This window comes from Canis lupus, chromosome 29, assembly GCF_011100685.1.
Source record: "Canis lupus familiaris isolate Mischka breed German Shepherd chromosome 29, alternate assembly UU_Cfam_GSD_1.0, whole genome shotgun sequence".
NCBI lineage: Eukaryota > Metazoa > Chordata > Mammalia > Carnivora > Canidae > Canis > Canis lupus.
Genome location: NC_049250.1, coordinates 3896359 through 3912796, shown reverse-complemented (window position 1 = coordinate 3912796; position 16438 = coordinate 3896359). Strand labels below are relative to the sequence as shown.

Sequence of the window (16438 nt, the reverse complement as noted above, 5' to 3'; positions counted from 1 at the left end):
TTTGGTTTTCAAAATCAAAATATCACTGAGTTTATTGGCATCAGATCATTATGATATAGGATAGAAAAATCTAGAAAAGAATCCTTCCTTTCCAGGCAGCGTGTCAAGTTTTTATTATGCTGCCATGTTTACATTTAGTATTCATCTTTTAAGAAGCAACAGAAATCTCAGAAAGAATTTAGAAAAATAGCAAAGGTGTCAGCAAATATCACTTGCCCTATGTTATTTGTGTAGTGAAAACCTAAAAGTGGTTTAATTTTGCCTCAGGAGAAGTTGAATATGCTTTCTTTATGACACTTATGATTTCTTCCCTACGTGAAGGAAGAATATTAACACTTCATTGATGCTTTCTTTCTGTTTCCTTGAAACAGGGAAGTGAAGTTGCAGCTTTTGAATTTGTAAGTTGAGTGGGAAAACAACACATAATAGAAAGGGAAAAGAGTCTGACTGGAAATTTATTTCTCTTGTCCATTCAGAAGATTCATTTTCTTTTGCAAAATGATACATTGGAAGAAATACCTTATTTTATCATTTTTTCCCCACGCATTTCAATTTATCTCCCTCTCTGGACTATTCTCTTCCCTGGACAATTCTCTCTTGAATCCTTCTAGATTTCCAGATGCTTGCAGCATTCTATTAATGTGGTAGTAGGATTTCAGTATTTGCTTTCAGAATTGTATTGTTGTGGTAATAGGATCTCAATATTTAACAACTTCAATATTTAAACTCGAATGTTTTCCTCAGTATTACATTCAGAAAAGCCTTTCCCCCGCCCTTGAGCCCTTAAAAAAGCATAGACAGCTTTCCAGAATGACTGAAGTATCTGTTCACTATAAATATATTCAGATGGTCAACAGCCTACGGTAATAGAATGCGAATGAGATCCACTCAGCGCTGTAAGATGATAATGCTGGGTGATAATTGCACAGCAATATTACTATATCAGGGAAATGATGTCTTGGATTCATTAACAGTGCAATGTAGTCAATGATAGGCAATCATTCTGTGCAGAAGAGAGAATCTAAACGCACAAGGAAAGTACGGGGGGTATATTTGCTAAATCAAAACTATGAGGCCTCGGGGATAACATTTGATAAAATGTGACCAATTTATGCAATAGTCATTAGGGATGACTTAATTTTACTGGTTAAAATATTCTAATCTTAACAAGGGACTGGAATCAATGTGCTATCTATTCTGAATAGCTTTAAAAATCATTTTGGGTGATTACTGGATCTTGTTATTTTTGCAATTTTCTTCATTGAAAGCTCCCACAAAACAATTTACATTTTTATTATATGGATTTTGCAAACAATTGTATAAAGAATTAGAATCATACAGAGAAATGGTAAGTTTTTTTTTTAATTGTCTACTTTTATTTAAAAAAAACAAGCAACTATTTTGCTTGGATCTGATGCCTAATACACTTAGGGAAGACATCTCAATCCTAATTAAGATAAATAGTTCACAATGGTAAACTCAGATTTTGTTAATCAGCTCTTCTTATATCACAAGTAAGTCCTCAAAAAGATGTGTGCGTTTTCATGGCAAGCACTTTATTTTTTCATTGTGTTTTTTTCCTACTTTGATAACAAAAGGATAAAGCCCATTTTACTAAACAGGCCCTTCAGCATGTTGGTTTACACTTGATGAATTTTTCATGCCTAAACAATTGGTTCTCAGTATTCATATACCAATGGTTCTTCTATCTTCAGTTTAGTGGATGTGAACTGATTGCAAAGAATGGGGCCATGTGAACTGGTCTTGTCATGGACTCAGGGTGAACTGCAAGGCTGCTGTCCCAGAGTGATGTTAAAGGTGTTCTTTTCACCCTCAGGTGTCTTTGTTTGGATGCCAGGTACGTCATTACTCCTCACTGAGCCAGCTGCTGCTTTTGATAAGACTGCTCTAGGAATTTAAAATGTATTCATTAAAAACAAACTAACACACACACACACAAAAAAACACAGGCATATCAAACCTGAGATAAGAAATGCCTTGTGGCAGTATTTCATGTGAAGCCGTTTTTGTGTTTAGCCTAGAGTAGTTATGCCTTTGCATAGCTGCAAGCTGATATTATAAACACTTGGTAAAGTTTAAGGAAATCTATCTAATTAGATTTCCTAAGGATAAGAGATGTATACTGGTTTGAGGTCATGTTTTCCATATGAAGGCATTTAGAAAAATCAACATGTATTTGAACCCTAAATATTAGTTAAGCAGAATTTTTATCATTCACATATTAGGAAAAAAGATAAAAATGAGCTTAAAATTAAATCAGATTAGGGATTTAATTATAGTCAGTATCCTTTTAGCTCATTCTTCCACACTTTTTCTTTTTACAATTTCTTGTTGCATAATGTGAAATAATGTTCAGAATTAATGCTCTGAAACCCTGCAAAATTGTGAATAATTAAAGAAATGTTATATTTTATTGCCCATTAATCATAAGGTATTAGAAAAACTTCAAAAACAGGATTGAAAGGAGTTTTTTTAACAGCCAGAATTCAACAAACAAGATTATGTAATTTCCTGAGCATGTCATTTAAGCTTGAACCCATTCTTTACCCCATGTTTTAGGTAGATAGTGTCATATTTTATGTCCTTTTATTTTTTGAGTTCCTTGACTGATTTATTTTTAAAAATTTTATTTATTTATTCATGAGAGACACACAGAGAGAGAGAGGCAGAGACACAGGCAGAGGGAGAAGCAGGCTCCATGCAGGGAGCCCGATGTGGGACTCGATCCTGGGACTCCAGGATCATGCCGTGGGCCTAAGGTAGGCACCAAACTGCTGAGCCACCCAGGGATCCCCTCCTTGACTGATTTTTAACAGAAATATTCATTTCTACTTTCCTTTCCATTCAGAGACCCCTATAATATTTCCTGCTGAGCTGTTTTAGTGGTCATGAACTCCTTTAGTTTTTGTTTGGGAAACACTGTATCTCTCCTATTCTGAATGATAACCTTGCTTGATAGAGTATTCTTGGCTGCAGATTTTTCCTGTTCAGCACTTTGAATATAACGTGCCAGTTTCTTCTGGCTTGTAAGGTTTCTGCTGAAAAATCTGGTGGTACACTGATAACCTTATGGGATTTCCCTTGTATGTAACTGTCTTGCTGCTTTAAATTTTTTTTTATCACTACATTTGCCACTTTAATTTTAATATGTCTTGGTGTGGTTCTGCTTTTGTTGATTTTGTAGGAAGTCCTCTATGCCTCTTGAATCTAGATATCTATTTCTTTCCCCAAATTAGGGAATTTTCCAGCTATTATTTCTTGAAATGAATTTTCTGCCCCTTTTCTCTCTCTCTCTTTCTGGGATTCCTGTAGTATGAATGTTATTACATTTAATGGAGTCCCTGAGTTCCCTGTGTCTTGTTGCTCCCTATGATATATTGCATAATTCTTTTTTCTCTCTTTTGTTTGAATTGATTACTTTCTATTAGTTTGTCCTCCGGGTCACTAATTCATTCCTTTGCTTCTTCCCTCCTGCTGTTCATTCATCAAGCACATTTCTCACTTCATTTTTTGAGCCCTTTACTTCTGCTTTGTTAATTCCTTATCTCAGTATTAAGGATCTCAATGATGCCTTCTGCTCTTTTCTCAAGTGAATATCTTTATGATAATTACTTTAAATTCTTTATCAGGCATGTTACTTATATCTGTTTCACTTTGATCTCTGGCCATGGCCTCATCCTGTTCTTTCATTTGGGGCAGATTCCTCTGTCTTCTCATTTTATCTAAGTCTGTGTGCCTGTTGCTGTATATTAGGAAAGTCAACTATGGTCTTCTGTTTTTGAGGATAATGGGATTGTGAAAAGAAATCCTGTAGTGCCCTGCAGTGTAGCGTCCCCTGTTTTGCAGGGTCTGGCTCTTCAGGGAATATCTCCAGTGTGTGCTGCATACACTCTGTTGTGTACTGGCTGCTTTATACTTCAAGCCAGACATCTGCAGAGGTTCTCTTTGTTGTGGGCAGGGTTTGGTCCCTGACCCGAATACCACACAATTTAACTAGTTGTGCTCTGGTCTGCTTGTGAAATGAGACCTGTCATCACTGCCACTGGATCTGGGGCCCTGCAAAAGTCCCAGGTCAAGAGATGCAGTGTAGGCAGGGGTTTGGTTCAGTCTTCTGTGGGAGGGAGCCTGCTGTGCTGGGACTCAGGCAAGTAACTGGGAAGACTGGTTCCACTGGAGTGCAGGTGTGGGGAGGAGCTTGGTGAAAGCAAGTTAGGTAGCACAAGTAAGCACTGTGCTGATTCCCACAGGTGGTCCTGTGTTATGCTGAGGGGCGGGGGATGGAAATAGTGCTGGTCAGTTCCATTGTTCCTGGAGGGGTCGTTCTGTGAATACTACCTCTATGGGACACGCTCAGAGATGAGCGGATAACCTCCCCACTCTGTGGCCCGCGTGCTCTTCAGATTGCTGTTTCCTCTTCCGGTTGTTTGCCTACCTTCTCTCCAAGAGCAGCCCTAATGCCTCCAAGCACTCCTAAGGCAAGCCTACTGACCTTTAGAACTCCAGGCTTTAAGCCTTACTGGTTCTAAGAACTCATGAAATTCAGCCCTCTCACTTTACTAGTTAATTGCTAGTGGATTTGTCTTCTCTGTTTGTGTTCCCCTATGTGCTAGTCTGTCTTGTCCTTCTCTGGGCCTGAGGCTCCTCCCCGCTGTGTTGGTGACAATCCATTTCTCTCCAAACCACATCTTCGTACTTCCTACCTGCTTCGATACAGTCTCTTCTCTACCTTTAGTTGTAGAGTGTGTCCTGACAGTCTTCAGATTGATTTCTGGAGTATTTAGGATGATTTGATAGTTATCTAGTTGTATTTGTGGGATAAGGCAAGCTTAGGGCCCTCCTACTCTGCTGCCATTTCCCCTCTAAAAATCTGAGCATGTTGTTTAATCTAGATTTATCTGTATGGAACATGTGTTCTAGAGCTAAGGGTTACCATCTAAAGCAAATTATTTTTTCTTAGACTATAGGAGCTAAAGGCATTATAATTTTCTTATAGGGCCTAAAGTCATCTATTTTATTTATATTAATTTTGATACATGTCATCAATGTCTAAATGCTTATTCAGCAAACACTTATTAAATGAATACCGTGTCCAAGGCATGGTTCTGGTGCTTGTTGATAGATCAGTGAACTAAAAAGAAAAAAGTTCTTACCCTCATAGATTTGCATTTTAGCCAAGGGATAGAGAAAATAAATGAGAAATATAGCAAAGAAACATGCTTTATATCTTAATAAATGCCACATAAAAAGGAAAATTAAGTAAGGTAAAGATGGTTAAATATGCAAGGAAAATTACACAGCTACAATATTTTTTGTTGACGCATTATAGAATTATATCTCCTATATATGTATAATACTTTTATAAACACTGGTCTAGGCTACCATTTGGAAATTGTGAAACAAATCACTGTTCTGTTAGAACAAAATCACTTGACAAACATAAATTGACAAATCTACGAGGAGTGTAGAATAAATCTAGAATCCAGAAACCATTATGTATTATTTCTTTTCAATAATTCTGGAGCTTCATGACAAACTTGCAACTGTATTCTATCTTTGTAATTTTTATAACCTGAGTATAAGCCAACCCATATGCATAACTGTGAAACAGAAGATCACCATGCATTTATGTGATGAAAAGATAATTTCATAGGGCACCTGGGTGGCTTAGTGGTTGAGTGTCTGCCTTTGGCTCAGGTTGTGATCCCAGGGTCTTGGGATTGAGTCCCACATCAGGCTCCCTGTGGGGCCTTTTCCCTCTGCCTATGTCTCTGCTTTTCTCTGTGTCTCTCATGAATATATATATATATATATATATATATATATATATATATACACACACACACACACACACATATATATATATATATATATATCAATAGATGGTTATTCTAAAATGCTATAGAATAATATAAACATAGAGTAAAAATTATCTTCTTCCTTTTTCCTAGCCATCTTTAGATGCATCAGCTTTGCTGGTTTGTGGGTGAGTGCTTTGTACAGTGTCCCAAAAGGCTAGGGAATCTGGGCACTAACTCCATTCTCCCCTTCCCAGTGATAGGAATTCTTTCAAGTCAAGTGTCCAGTTAGCACTGAGCAGAGATGGTCGTGGGGATGGGATGATGTACCAAAATGAAGCTGTTCCTCTTCTTTGGGCATGGTTATTCTCAGGTATTTTGTTGCACGGTGTTGCTATTGGGTTCTTAAGTGGAATCCCAAGCTCTCCGAGAACTATTTAAATTCATAAATAGAATTCTGTTGAATTCTTGATCTTTATTGGAAGATGAAGGCTGGAGCCTCTAACCTTACCATCTTGGTAAAAAATCTTGCCTCTGTTTTTAGGATTATTTGCTCCAGTGGGGAGGAGAGATAGCAAAACAAATCTTTGAAAATACCAGAGACACTCAGTTCTACTACAAATGGATATGATATATAAAGAATTATTAAAATAGCTAGTTTAACAATGGAACTAGTTTGCATTTAAGGCTATCATAAGCAATGAAACGGTCTAGACTCTGTAAAGATGCAGCTCTCCTTCACAATGCTATACAAAGCAAAACTCATTGGAATACATTAAACTTCAGAGTGCCTTTCTACAGTCCTTCTACCAAAAGCCCCGAGGATTGCCTTTGAATGACTCCTCATTACACTTCCAGAACTGTGAAAGCACTGTGGAAGTCTATTTGGTAGTCTTGTTATGGAATTCACTGGTTTGGGAAAACCAGGTTCCAAGCAATAGTAGTATGAGGAACCTCATATCAAATTCTGACTTGTCAATGGAATTCTTTCTAAATTCTTGACAAATATCTGAGGGACCCTTTAAAGTCAAATAGGTTAGATGTTAAAAATTGTCTTCTTTACTTGCTTTTCTGGAGTTTAGTTTGTGACCGAACTTTAGATTTTTAATGCTATTACTCCTCCATTTGCAAAAGTTATTGCAATAAAAATAATTGTTGATATCTTTGAGATATGTGAATAGTTAAATATTTGAAATAATTGAAATAATTATGGTAGTTAACTAAAATAGGTATGTTAAAATAAGCAGTTGTCCTCTTCATGCTTTAACTCTAACAAAATCCCTTGTGGACTCCTTTCCTGACCTTCCATGTTACTCTTCCTGTGCAAATCCTCACTTCCTCACTTGACATCCTGCATTTTAACTATTTCTTTACTCATTGATCTAACTGAACCATGAGTTAGATCCCTTCTTAGAGGGAAGGAATCTTCTCAAATTCACCGTGTCTTGTCAGTTTTGGAAAATTCTCAGTCATTATCCTTTCAGATATTGCTTTTGGCTTGTTCTTTCTACTTTGTCTGGAAGTCTAATGAAAATGTATAATTCCTTTTAATATTATGCATTTGTAAGCATATGACTATCTGTATTATATACATAATGTTTTCACACAGTTTGTCTGAACTACTTGATATACATCAAGTAGTAGGGGCTGGGCTCTGTTACTGATATTAAAGAACTAGGTCAAAAAATATTTATTGACAGAGATAATATACGCATTCTCTCTTTTATTTTAAATATATTATAAATCTAAGTAAAACAAGGAATTCCTGGTATAGAAAATATTCTTTCTTACATGCATTATCTCATTGTGCTAAATGACCCTGCTTAAGTAATATGATGTGAGTTCTGATATAGAACGCACCTTCTTCTCTCCTCCTTCCTCTTCTTCTTTTCTTCCTTCTCCTTCTACTCCCCCTCCCCTCCCCCCACCCTTTCTTCTCCCCCTCCTTCTCCTCCTCCTCCTCCTTCTCTTTCGGCTAAATGGTTCTTTAGAATTAGCCTATAAAATTATTGTTTAGATGATCACCAATATTGCCACGAAGCACATTGCTAGTATGTGCTGTGTTATTTTCCATGTGATATTAGTCATTAATGTAATTTCTTGAGATGTTTTATTATCAATATGCCAGACAAGGTAACCTAAGGAGGACTTCCGGCACAAGATGTACAAAATATTAAATAGATTTTCCTTTAGTATTATAATAGCATTGGTAAAAAAAAAATAATGCTATACTGGAATATTAAGGTGAAGAGAAATCCTGGATCCTGAGGGATGGGTTGAGCAGCCAGTCACTTCTCTAGTGGGCCAGGACCTGATAAGACAGGCAGTTATGTGGAGACACCTGAGCCTGAGACTTAAAACTTCAAAGGTTGAACCAGGGAGCAGTATGAATATTTGCTGATTTTCGTCTTGTCACAAAGTGTCACATAGTGAACAAAGGACAGCTATTTTCTTCTGAGAATTCTTAACCACAGATCACCGCACAAACATGTTTGGGAGCATGAATTCACACTACTTGGGGGACCCTAAGTCCATGAGGTAAGAATTTAGTATAAAATTTTTAAGGGCCAGTAAAGAAAATATACATATATTATGTATGAAAGAATAATGATTAGGATCCAGAATACATGAATTCCTACAAATCAATAAGAAAAACAGTAAAAAAAAAAAAAAAAAAAAAAAAAAAAGACCACAATACAAAAGGCATTTTATGTAAGAGAATACATCAGTGGCCAATAAACTATTAAAAAATGCTTTATCTCATCAGAAATCAGAGAAATGCGAATTGAAACAATAAACGACTTTTAACATCCACTGTATTGACTAAAATTAAAAAGACTAGGGATCCCTGGGTGGCGCAGCGGTTTGGCGCCTGTCTTTGGCCCAGGGCGTGATCCTGGAGACCCGGGATCGAATCCCACGTTGGGCTCCCGGTGCATGGAGCCTGCTTCTCCCTCTGCCTGTGTCTCTGCCTCTCTCTCTCTGTGTGACTATCATGAATAAATAAATAAAATCTTTAAAAAAAAAAAAAAAAAAAAAAGACTAAAGACCCCCTTGCTGTCATCCATGTGGATCAGTGAGAACAGTTACACACTGATGGGAGTCCAAATTGGTACTAGCATTGAGGAAAACAATTTGCTCTTATTGAGTAAAGTTGAATATACGCATAATCTATAGCCAGCAATTTCATTTCCAGGTACCTAATCTAGAAAAATTCTTGCACAGGCACCCTAAGAAACATGTTGCATCATTATTTGCAATAGTAGCTATTACAAAAGTAACTAGTAACCCAAAAATCTTGTGATCATTGAATGGACAGATTACAACATACTTAGTATAAGATACTATACAAGTGAAGTGCTGCTCACAACAACATCAATGACTCTTAATTGAGTTAAAGACACAGGTTGCCGAATATCTGCATATGATCTCACTTATGTAATGTCAGCAACATCTATTATATATTCTCTATGGGTATACTCATGTGTGCTAAGCTGAGAGAAAAGGAAGAGAGGGATGAACACAAAAAAATGTAGGTTGGTAATTACCTCTTATCAGGAGTGCAAGACTAGAAGGGGGCAGACACATGGGACTTCAAAGTTATTGGTAGTTTTCAATTTTACAAGCAAAATCATGAGTATGTTGGTGTGGGTGGGGTGGATTTTGTCATTTTCCAAGTAGGAAGACTTCTGATAATAGATTTTTTCCTTCTAAAAAATAGATAAAAGTACCAAAATAAATTTATACTCCTTTGCTATTGGAAACAGTAGAAGAAATAAACAGATGCTCCAAACTAATTGTCCAAGAAAATATCTTAGCATAATGTAAACTTAAAGCATAACTTTTGAAACTCAAATTTTAAGAGGTATTCTTAATCATGGTGCCTTTAATTGCTTATTCTTTTTAAATATATACTAGAATTAATAGGATTTTGAGTTGAACAAATTAAATTAAATAGAATCCTTAGGTTGATTCTCAGTGGTTACTAGAAGTTCCTCTTAGAAGTAGGCAGTATTTGTTACCGGTAGTTTCTGATGGAGTGGCTCAGTAGGGCTGGGGCTGGACTCCAGGAACCTATGTTTTTATCAAGCAAGTCTAATGCAGGTATTTCAGCAACTGTGTTTTGAAAAACATTGGTTTAATTTTGAAGTTAACCGTTTGCAAATTTTGGCAAATAAAAGGTAGAGAGGCAAAAACAAAAACTAAATTCTCAAATATTTGGCATAGATGTCATTGTACTTGTTTATTTGAAAAAATGCACTGGAAGTAATAGATAAATTAATTATCAATTCTTCATAAAGAACACACAGTTATAAGGAAAACAGAATTTTGCCTTTGGCTGTATTCTGTGGACAGCTGTTAATTAGAAACACCAGTATCTCTTTTGCTCTGAAAAAAGCCTAAATGGAAGACTCTGTGCTGTACTATTAAATTGCACCTGCAAAAAATGGGTTTGATTAATGTACTAAATATGAGTTACTTAGCACGGAAAATTAAAGAAGTTCCTTGAGAACTAAAAGATTAATGACAAAATGCAGTCATTTTCCACACAGTATACCTGTGGATACTCTATGTATCTTTAACTTTAGCTGGATGGCAAAGATTTCAGATTTCAGATAACAGCAGCAGTAAAGTGTAGAAAGGAATGTTTCTGAAAAGATTACTGTCAATATGGAGGAACTGTGATAAAAATGAGATAATGGAAAATGTAGAATCTACCTGCATGTTCAGATTCTGGGATTCTTCCTTACAACCAAACATTATGTCGAGATAGAAAACAGCCAGGAAGTTTTGTATTGCTATTTTATTTCAGTATATACTTCTGGATTGGCTGGATACATTTCATAGTGACTGAACAAGTAGTTGCCTTCTGTAAAGCCCTGATAGTCCAGTACAGTCCTGGGAACATGGAAAACAGTTCACATTGATTCCTGAAGGAATTTAATCTTTATTTAATTCTTGAATCAGCCATATGACAGAGACACTATTATTGTATCCATTTAATAGATGGGGAGATTGAGGTATAGCAGCTTAAGCATCTTGCCTAATGTTTCACATTTAGTAAACTGCAGGATTGAAATTTGTGCCCTGGTCACATCCTAGTCAGTATAATAGAACCTTTCAAACAGTATGGTGGGATAAAGGCAGGGCATTAGTTGATTCTGACCTGCAAGATCTTAGCGAAAGCTGGGAGATTGATTTGCATGGCTGGATACAGTACTTGGATTTAAAGCAGATTTTTCCCCCACCATATTTTAAAGGTTTATTTCTCACACTTCTACTACTTTTGTCATTCACTTCTCACCCTAAATTTCCCAGGACTCTGATGAACTAGGGTCATGTTTCCACTTCGGCTCTAGGTCACCACATCCCAACAGTTCCAGCAGTTATTTAAGTAGCAGAGTCAACTGCCGAGTAGCAAATAAGTCACTCTGAAATCTGCCTAAGAGTCAATCTTTCTTCATCTAGCTTGCGATGGAAGACAAATGGATAAAATAACAGGAGGTGCCACTGCAGTATTAGATCCGTTATGCAAACTGACCAACACTTTACTTGAAAAGTTGGGGGAAAATGGCAGACTAAATAGTTCTTAAAGTGAGCCTGGATGGTAAACATTTTTCTAGCATTATACAAATATTTATTTATAGGAGTAGTCTGGAGTAATACACTGTTTTCACTTTTGGTATATTAACAAAAAATTAGATCATAGCCAATCTTTAGCATTTGTCTGAAGTCCAAACTTCAGGCCAGTGGGTTTCTGCCTCACCTATGCACTAGAATTACATGGACCCTTTAAAAATGTACTTAGGACCAGGTACATCACACATAACTTAGAATCTCTGGGGATGGGACTCTGCCATCAGGATTTTAAAATTTTCCTCAGGTGTATCTGATTGAGCAGCCAAAGTTGAACACCATTGTCTTAGCTATTTCTCATGCAAGAGCCATTTGGTTTGGTTCTCAACAATGAAAGGGACTGTATTTTCTTTATTCTTATATCTGGAAAATCCTGTCCTTATCTTTTAATCAAGATATAATAGATTACCTCACCTTCCTTGATGGAAAAGCGATCAGACATTCAAGCAGAGTTGAAATTTGTTTTGCTAGAATTAGAAAAAATGTATAGTGGAGAGAGAATCACTACTAATGTAAGTCAGTTATGCTGGTAATCTGTTTAATTACAGCAGTGTCAGATGTGGTGTGAAATATGTGACTATAGAGGTGATAATAATTGCTGTAATTAGCCACCAAGGACTAAAACTAAGAGGATCACTAGTGTTGGGGAAGTGGAATGGGAGAATGATTGTATCAGTTTTCAGCCTGAAGGAAAACCCTTCAAATTTCTAAATTCTAAAACAAGGGGAAAATTAATCATAATTGAATAATGCATTAAATCTGTTCTGGAATGATAGCACAAATTATTCAAAACAGTATCTGAAGACCTGCTGAATATGAAAGAGGAGTTTTTAATGCAGACTGGGTGAAGGAGCCCAGTGACTCGCTATTTGAGATTCACCTGCATTCATAAATTTTTAATGTTTTGTCTGTAATAATAAAAATATAATTATATAAACATGATGAAGATAAAATTGTCTATGTAAGTATATATGAACTACTAATAACTAAATGCTTGTGATAATGAATATAATCTATGCCATCTTATGTAGAGCATGTTTTCCTGAATGTACTTATAATTATCTGATTTTGAGGAAAAGACAATGATTAATGTTAGAAAGTTTTCTATAGAAAACTTTTCTGTATAGCAAGAGTCTTGAAGATATATATTGTATTAAAATCCCCCCTCCCAAAATATAGACTGCCTTGCAGAATATACTGCTTATCCTATGCACTATGTTAAATATGTTTACACTATCCTTTTGGTGAATCTTTGTAGAACAAGAATAATCACCTTTTCTATTTTCTTATTTAGCTTTGAGTGTGTTCATCCCTATTTAAAGGAAATTCAAAGAACTTCACCTATAACTTTCCGCACACACGCACCTATTTTTATCTGTTGGTTTCTACTTTAAATAGCAACACCATAATCAGTAAAAGCCATTCCAAAGTAGAATGTACATATGTATATGTATGTATGTGTTTATGCACATGCATGAGTGTGTTTTTATGTGTTTGTGTATGTCTTTTAGGGATGTGCCTATGTGCAGGTGACTTGAATCATGTCCAGTGAGCTTCCTGCATTCTACTCTGTCCAGATGCTCTTTCTATTGAACCAGTGTCTTAGTCAACTCAGGATACTATATCAAATACCAGAGACTGGATGGCTTCAGCAACAGACATTTATTTCTCATGGTTCTGGAGGCTGAGGAGTTCAAGGTCAGGGTGCTAGCATGGTTGAGTTCAAGATAGCTGCCTTCTTGTTGTATCCTGATAGAGAAAAGAGAGAGAGTGAGTTCTGGTGTCACCAGCTCCCTTGGATCATAGCTCCATACTCATGATCTCATTTAACCTTAATCACTTCCTAAAGGAGCTATCTACAATTCAGTCACATGAAGAGTAAGGGCTTTAATATGTGAATTTTGGGGACACAATCCAGGCCATGGCAATCAAAGTCTATTTTATTTTACCTAGGATGAAACCAGTGCTATTTTCGTTGTTGTAGCAAGTGCTCAATGCCAAGAACTGAAGTAGATCATGGGGAAATAAAACACATGATACTTATTTCAGACAATACCATGCCTGAATTTCTACCTTTGTGTGGTATTTTAAGAAATTGAGAGCTAAAGTTTTATTCACCTTCAGATGTACTTTTTTGTATCAGCCTTGTTCCCTGAGGAAACTGCAAAATCTTGTTGTCCAAACCACTAGCCTGTGAAGGATATGAAGTAAGAGTCAGGGGAGCATGGAGTTAGAGATCAAATAGCATCTAATTATCAGCTTCCCCAGGCACTTGTCCTTGAAACTTTTCTGCTCTCATGTTCCCTTGGTTTCAGATTTACCTTAGCTTTTTCTAGCAGAAGAAAGCTCATATTTCTTTAAAATAATGAGTTGGATCATTTATTGTCAAAGTATGGAGGAAACTTACTATCTGATATAAATGGCTGCTGTGATTGACTTGGGAAATGACAGTTAATGGACATGTACACTTTTTGTCCTGTGTGTTATTATCTCTGAGGGTCTCATTTAATGTATTTATTACATAATCACTATGCAACAAACACAAAACATGGTGTGTTGTGCTGTGGCACTGGGATTTACTATGCTGATATGTCTTCCTGACATAACTGATGATAATGACAAAGAACCAAATATGTGCCAGATTCTGTGCTAAGTAATAGGCTACCTTCATTCGTACAAAAATCCTGTGATGGTATAAAAGGCATCCCTATTAAATAAAAAACTAAATGTGACAACTGACAGAAACTAATAGGAAATAATAATGCATTTATTTTCATTCTTAGAAAAATGACTAATTAAGTGGGTTAATGGTGGCAAAGAAAATACTTTGCATAAGTAAAGGGCTGCTTCAGACACGGGGAACACCAGAACCCCGTCTAGCAGATAGACATCAGCACAGGTTCTCCTGACAGGTTCTGAGGTTAATCATCTCTTAGCACTTACCCCTTTATTTCTAATAAATATAGTTAAGCTGTATCCTCAACTAGTTTGCCCAACCTCCAGAGAGGCTCTGAACTCACTTACATAGTAGAGTCACAATGTGTGGCTTATTAGTTTCAACATCCACATAGCCAAAAAAGAATGAATAGAAATCTTTGAGTAGCTTAAACAGCAAAGACATAATTTAAACGCAATGTACTGTGGAAGATTATAAACTTTGGAAGCGTGAAGAGTAGATTTTCACAGAATTTTAGGTCAGAGAGTACCCTGAGATGCTAATATTTGTCTAGTTTCCAGCCCAATACCTGTTTGTTGAATTTAAGGAAAATGAAATCTAATATTGCACTGTTATTTTACAAATGGAAACCTGGAGAACAGAGAAATTAAATGTCTTGACTGAGGTTCTAGAGTTTGGTAATTGCAGAGTCAGGGCAAAAACTTAAATGATCTTGCTCCAAATTCAGTGCATTTGCCTGAATTGCAAGACCTAGCTATGGGGGAGGAGGAGTTGGTTTGGGAGTCACATGGTTTTCCTTTGTGTCAAACAGTATGCTAATCAGGATGTAATGCATTGGCAGCTGTTTTTAATAAAGGGCTACTGTTAGAACTTGAGCATCTAAGTTCCCATCAGTTTGTTTAAAATCTCTATGAGATTTCAGTGTGAGCACCCTTTTGGTTGTGTTGAGGGGATAGCCACTGGGAAAGCATTTTTCTTCAGGAAACTAGGCTCACACCCATTGCCTCCCTTTGGTGGGATGGAATGTGATAAAGAGAAAGCTGCTATGTTTCACAAAAAAAAAAAAAGAACAATGTTTTGGAATATTAATTGAAGAAAAACAGACCTGTGATTTGGTCTTTACTATATTATCTTTACTAGGACAAATTCTTAGTTCTTAGAGTTTTCCTTTAAACAGCATATATAGTTGTTCACATATTTGCTGGCAATGACAGATGCTCTTTTATGTCATTCATAGCCTATGTACTAAGAGCCTGAATCAAAGGGATATCAATCTTGGTTTGAAATTCTCTCACTAGGGCAGCCCGGGTGGCTCAGCGGCTTAGCGCTGCCTTCGGCCCAGGGCCTGATCCCGGAGCCCCAGGATCGAGTCCCACATTGGGCTCCCTGCTTGGAGCCTGCTTCTCCCTCTGCCTGTGTCTCTGCCTCTTTCTCTCTCTCTCTCTGTGTCTCTCATGAATAAATGGATAAAATCTTTAAAAAAAAAAAAAATTCTCTCACTAATGGTGAAAATTAACAAGACAGGAAACAACAAATGTTGGAGAGGATGTGGAGATAGGGGAACCCTCTTGCACTGTTGGTGGGAATGCAAACTGGTGCAGCCACTCTGGAAAACTGTGTGGAGGTTCCTCAAAGAGTTAAAAATAGATCTGCCCTATGACCCAGCAATTGCACTGTGGGGGATTTACCCCAATGATACTGTAGCAAAATGCCAGGACACCTGCACCGCAGTGTTCATAGCAGCAATGTCCACAATAACCAAACTGTGGAAGAAGCCACAATGTCCTTCAACAGATGAATGGATAAAGAAGATGTGGCCTGTATATACAGTGGAATATTCCTCAGCCATCAGAAGAGACGAATACCCACCATTTGCTTCGACGTGGATGGAACTGGAGGGTATTCTGCTGAGTGAAGTAAGTCAGTCGGAGAAGGACAAACATTGTATGTTCTCATTCATTCGGGGAATATAAAAAATAGTGAAAGGGATTAAAGAGGAAAGGAGAGAAAATGCGTGGGAAATATCAGAGAGGGAGACAGAACATAAGGCACTCCTAACTCTGGGAAATGAACAAGGAGGAGTGGAAGGGGAGGTGGGTGGGGAGAAGGGGTGACTGGATGACAGGCACTGAGGGGGGCACTTGACGGGATGAGCACTGGGTATTATACTATATGTTGGCAAATCGAACTCCAATAAAACATATATATATATATATATATATATATATATATATATAATAAAATAAATAAAAATAAATAAAAAATAATAAAACAAAAAATAAGTAAAAAAAGAAGAAATTCTCTCACA

The 16438-nt window shown here is 36.8% G+C and overlaps 1 protein-coding gene across 8 annotated transcripts in view; it reads left to right on the top strand.

Annotated features, from left to right (window-relative positions):
- The window catches only part of PXDNL (peroxidasin like), a 432031-nt gene that overhangs the window by 92900 nt on the left and 322693 nt on the right, over window positions 1-16438 (top strand). Inside the window, exon 1 of one of the 8 annotated variants that reach the window (XM_038579280.1) lies at window positions 1713-1858. The exons of the other annotated variants lie outside the window; for them this stretch is intronic. The gene's annotated coding sequence lies outside the window, so the exon portion shown is untranslated. Of the gene's footprint in view, window positions 1-1712; window positions 1859-16438 lie in introns of those variants that run through there. 8 annotated transcript variants of the gene reach the window in all.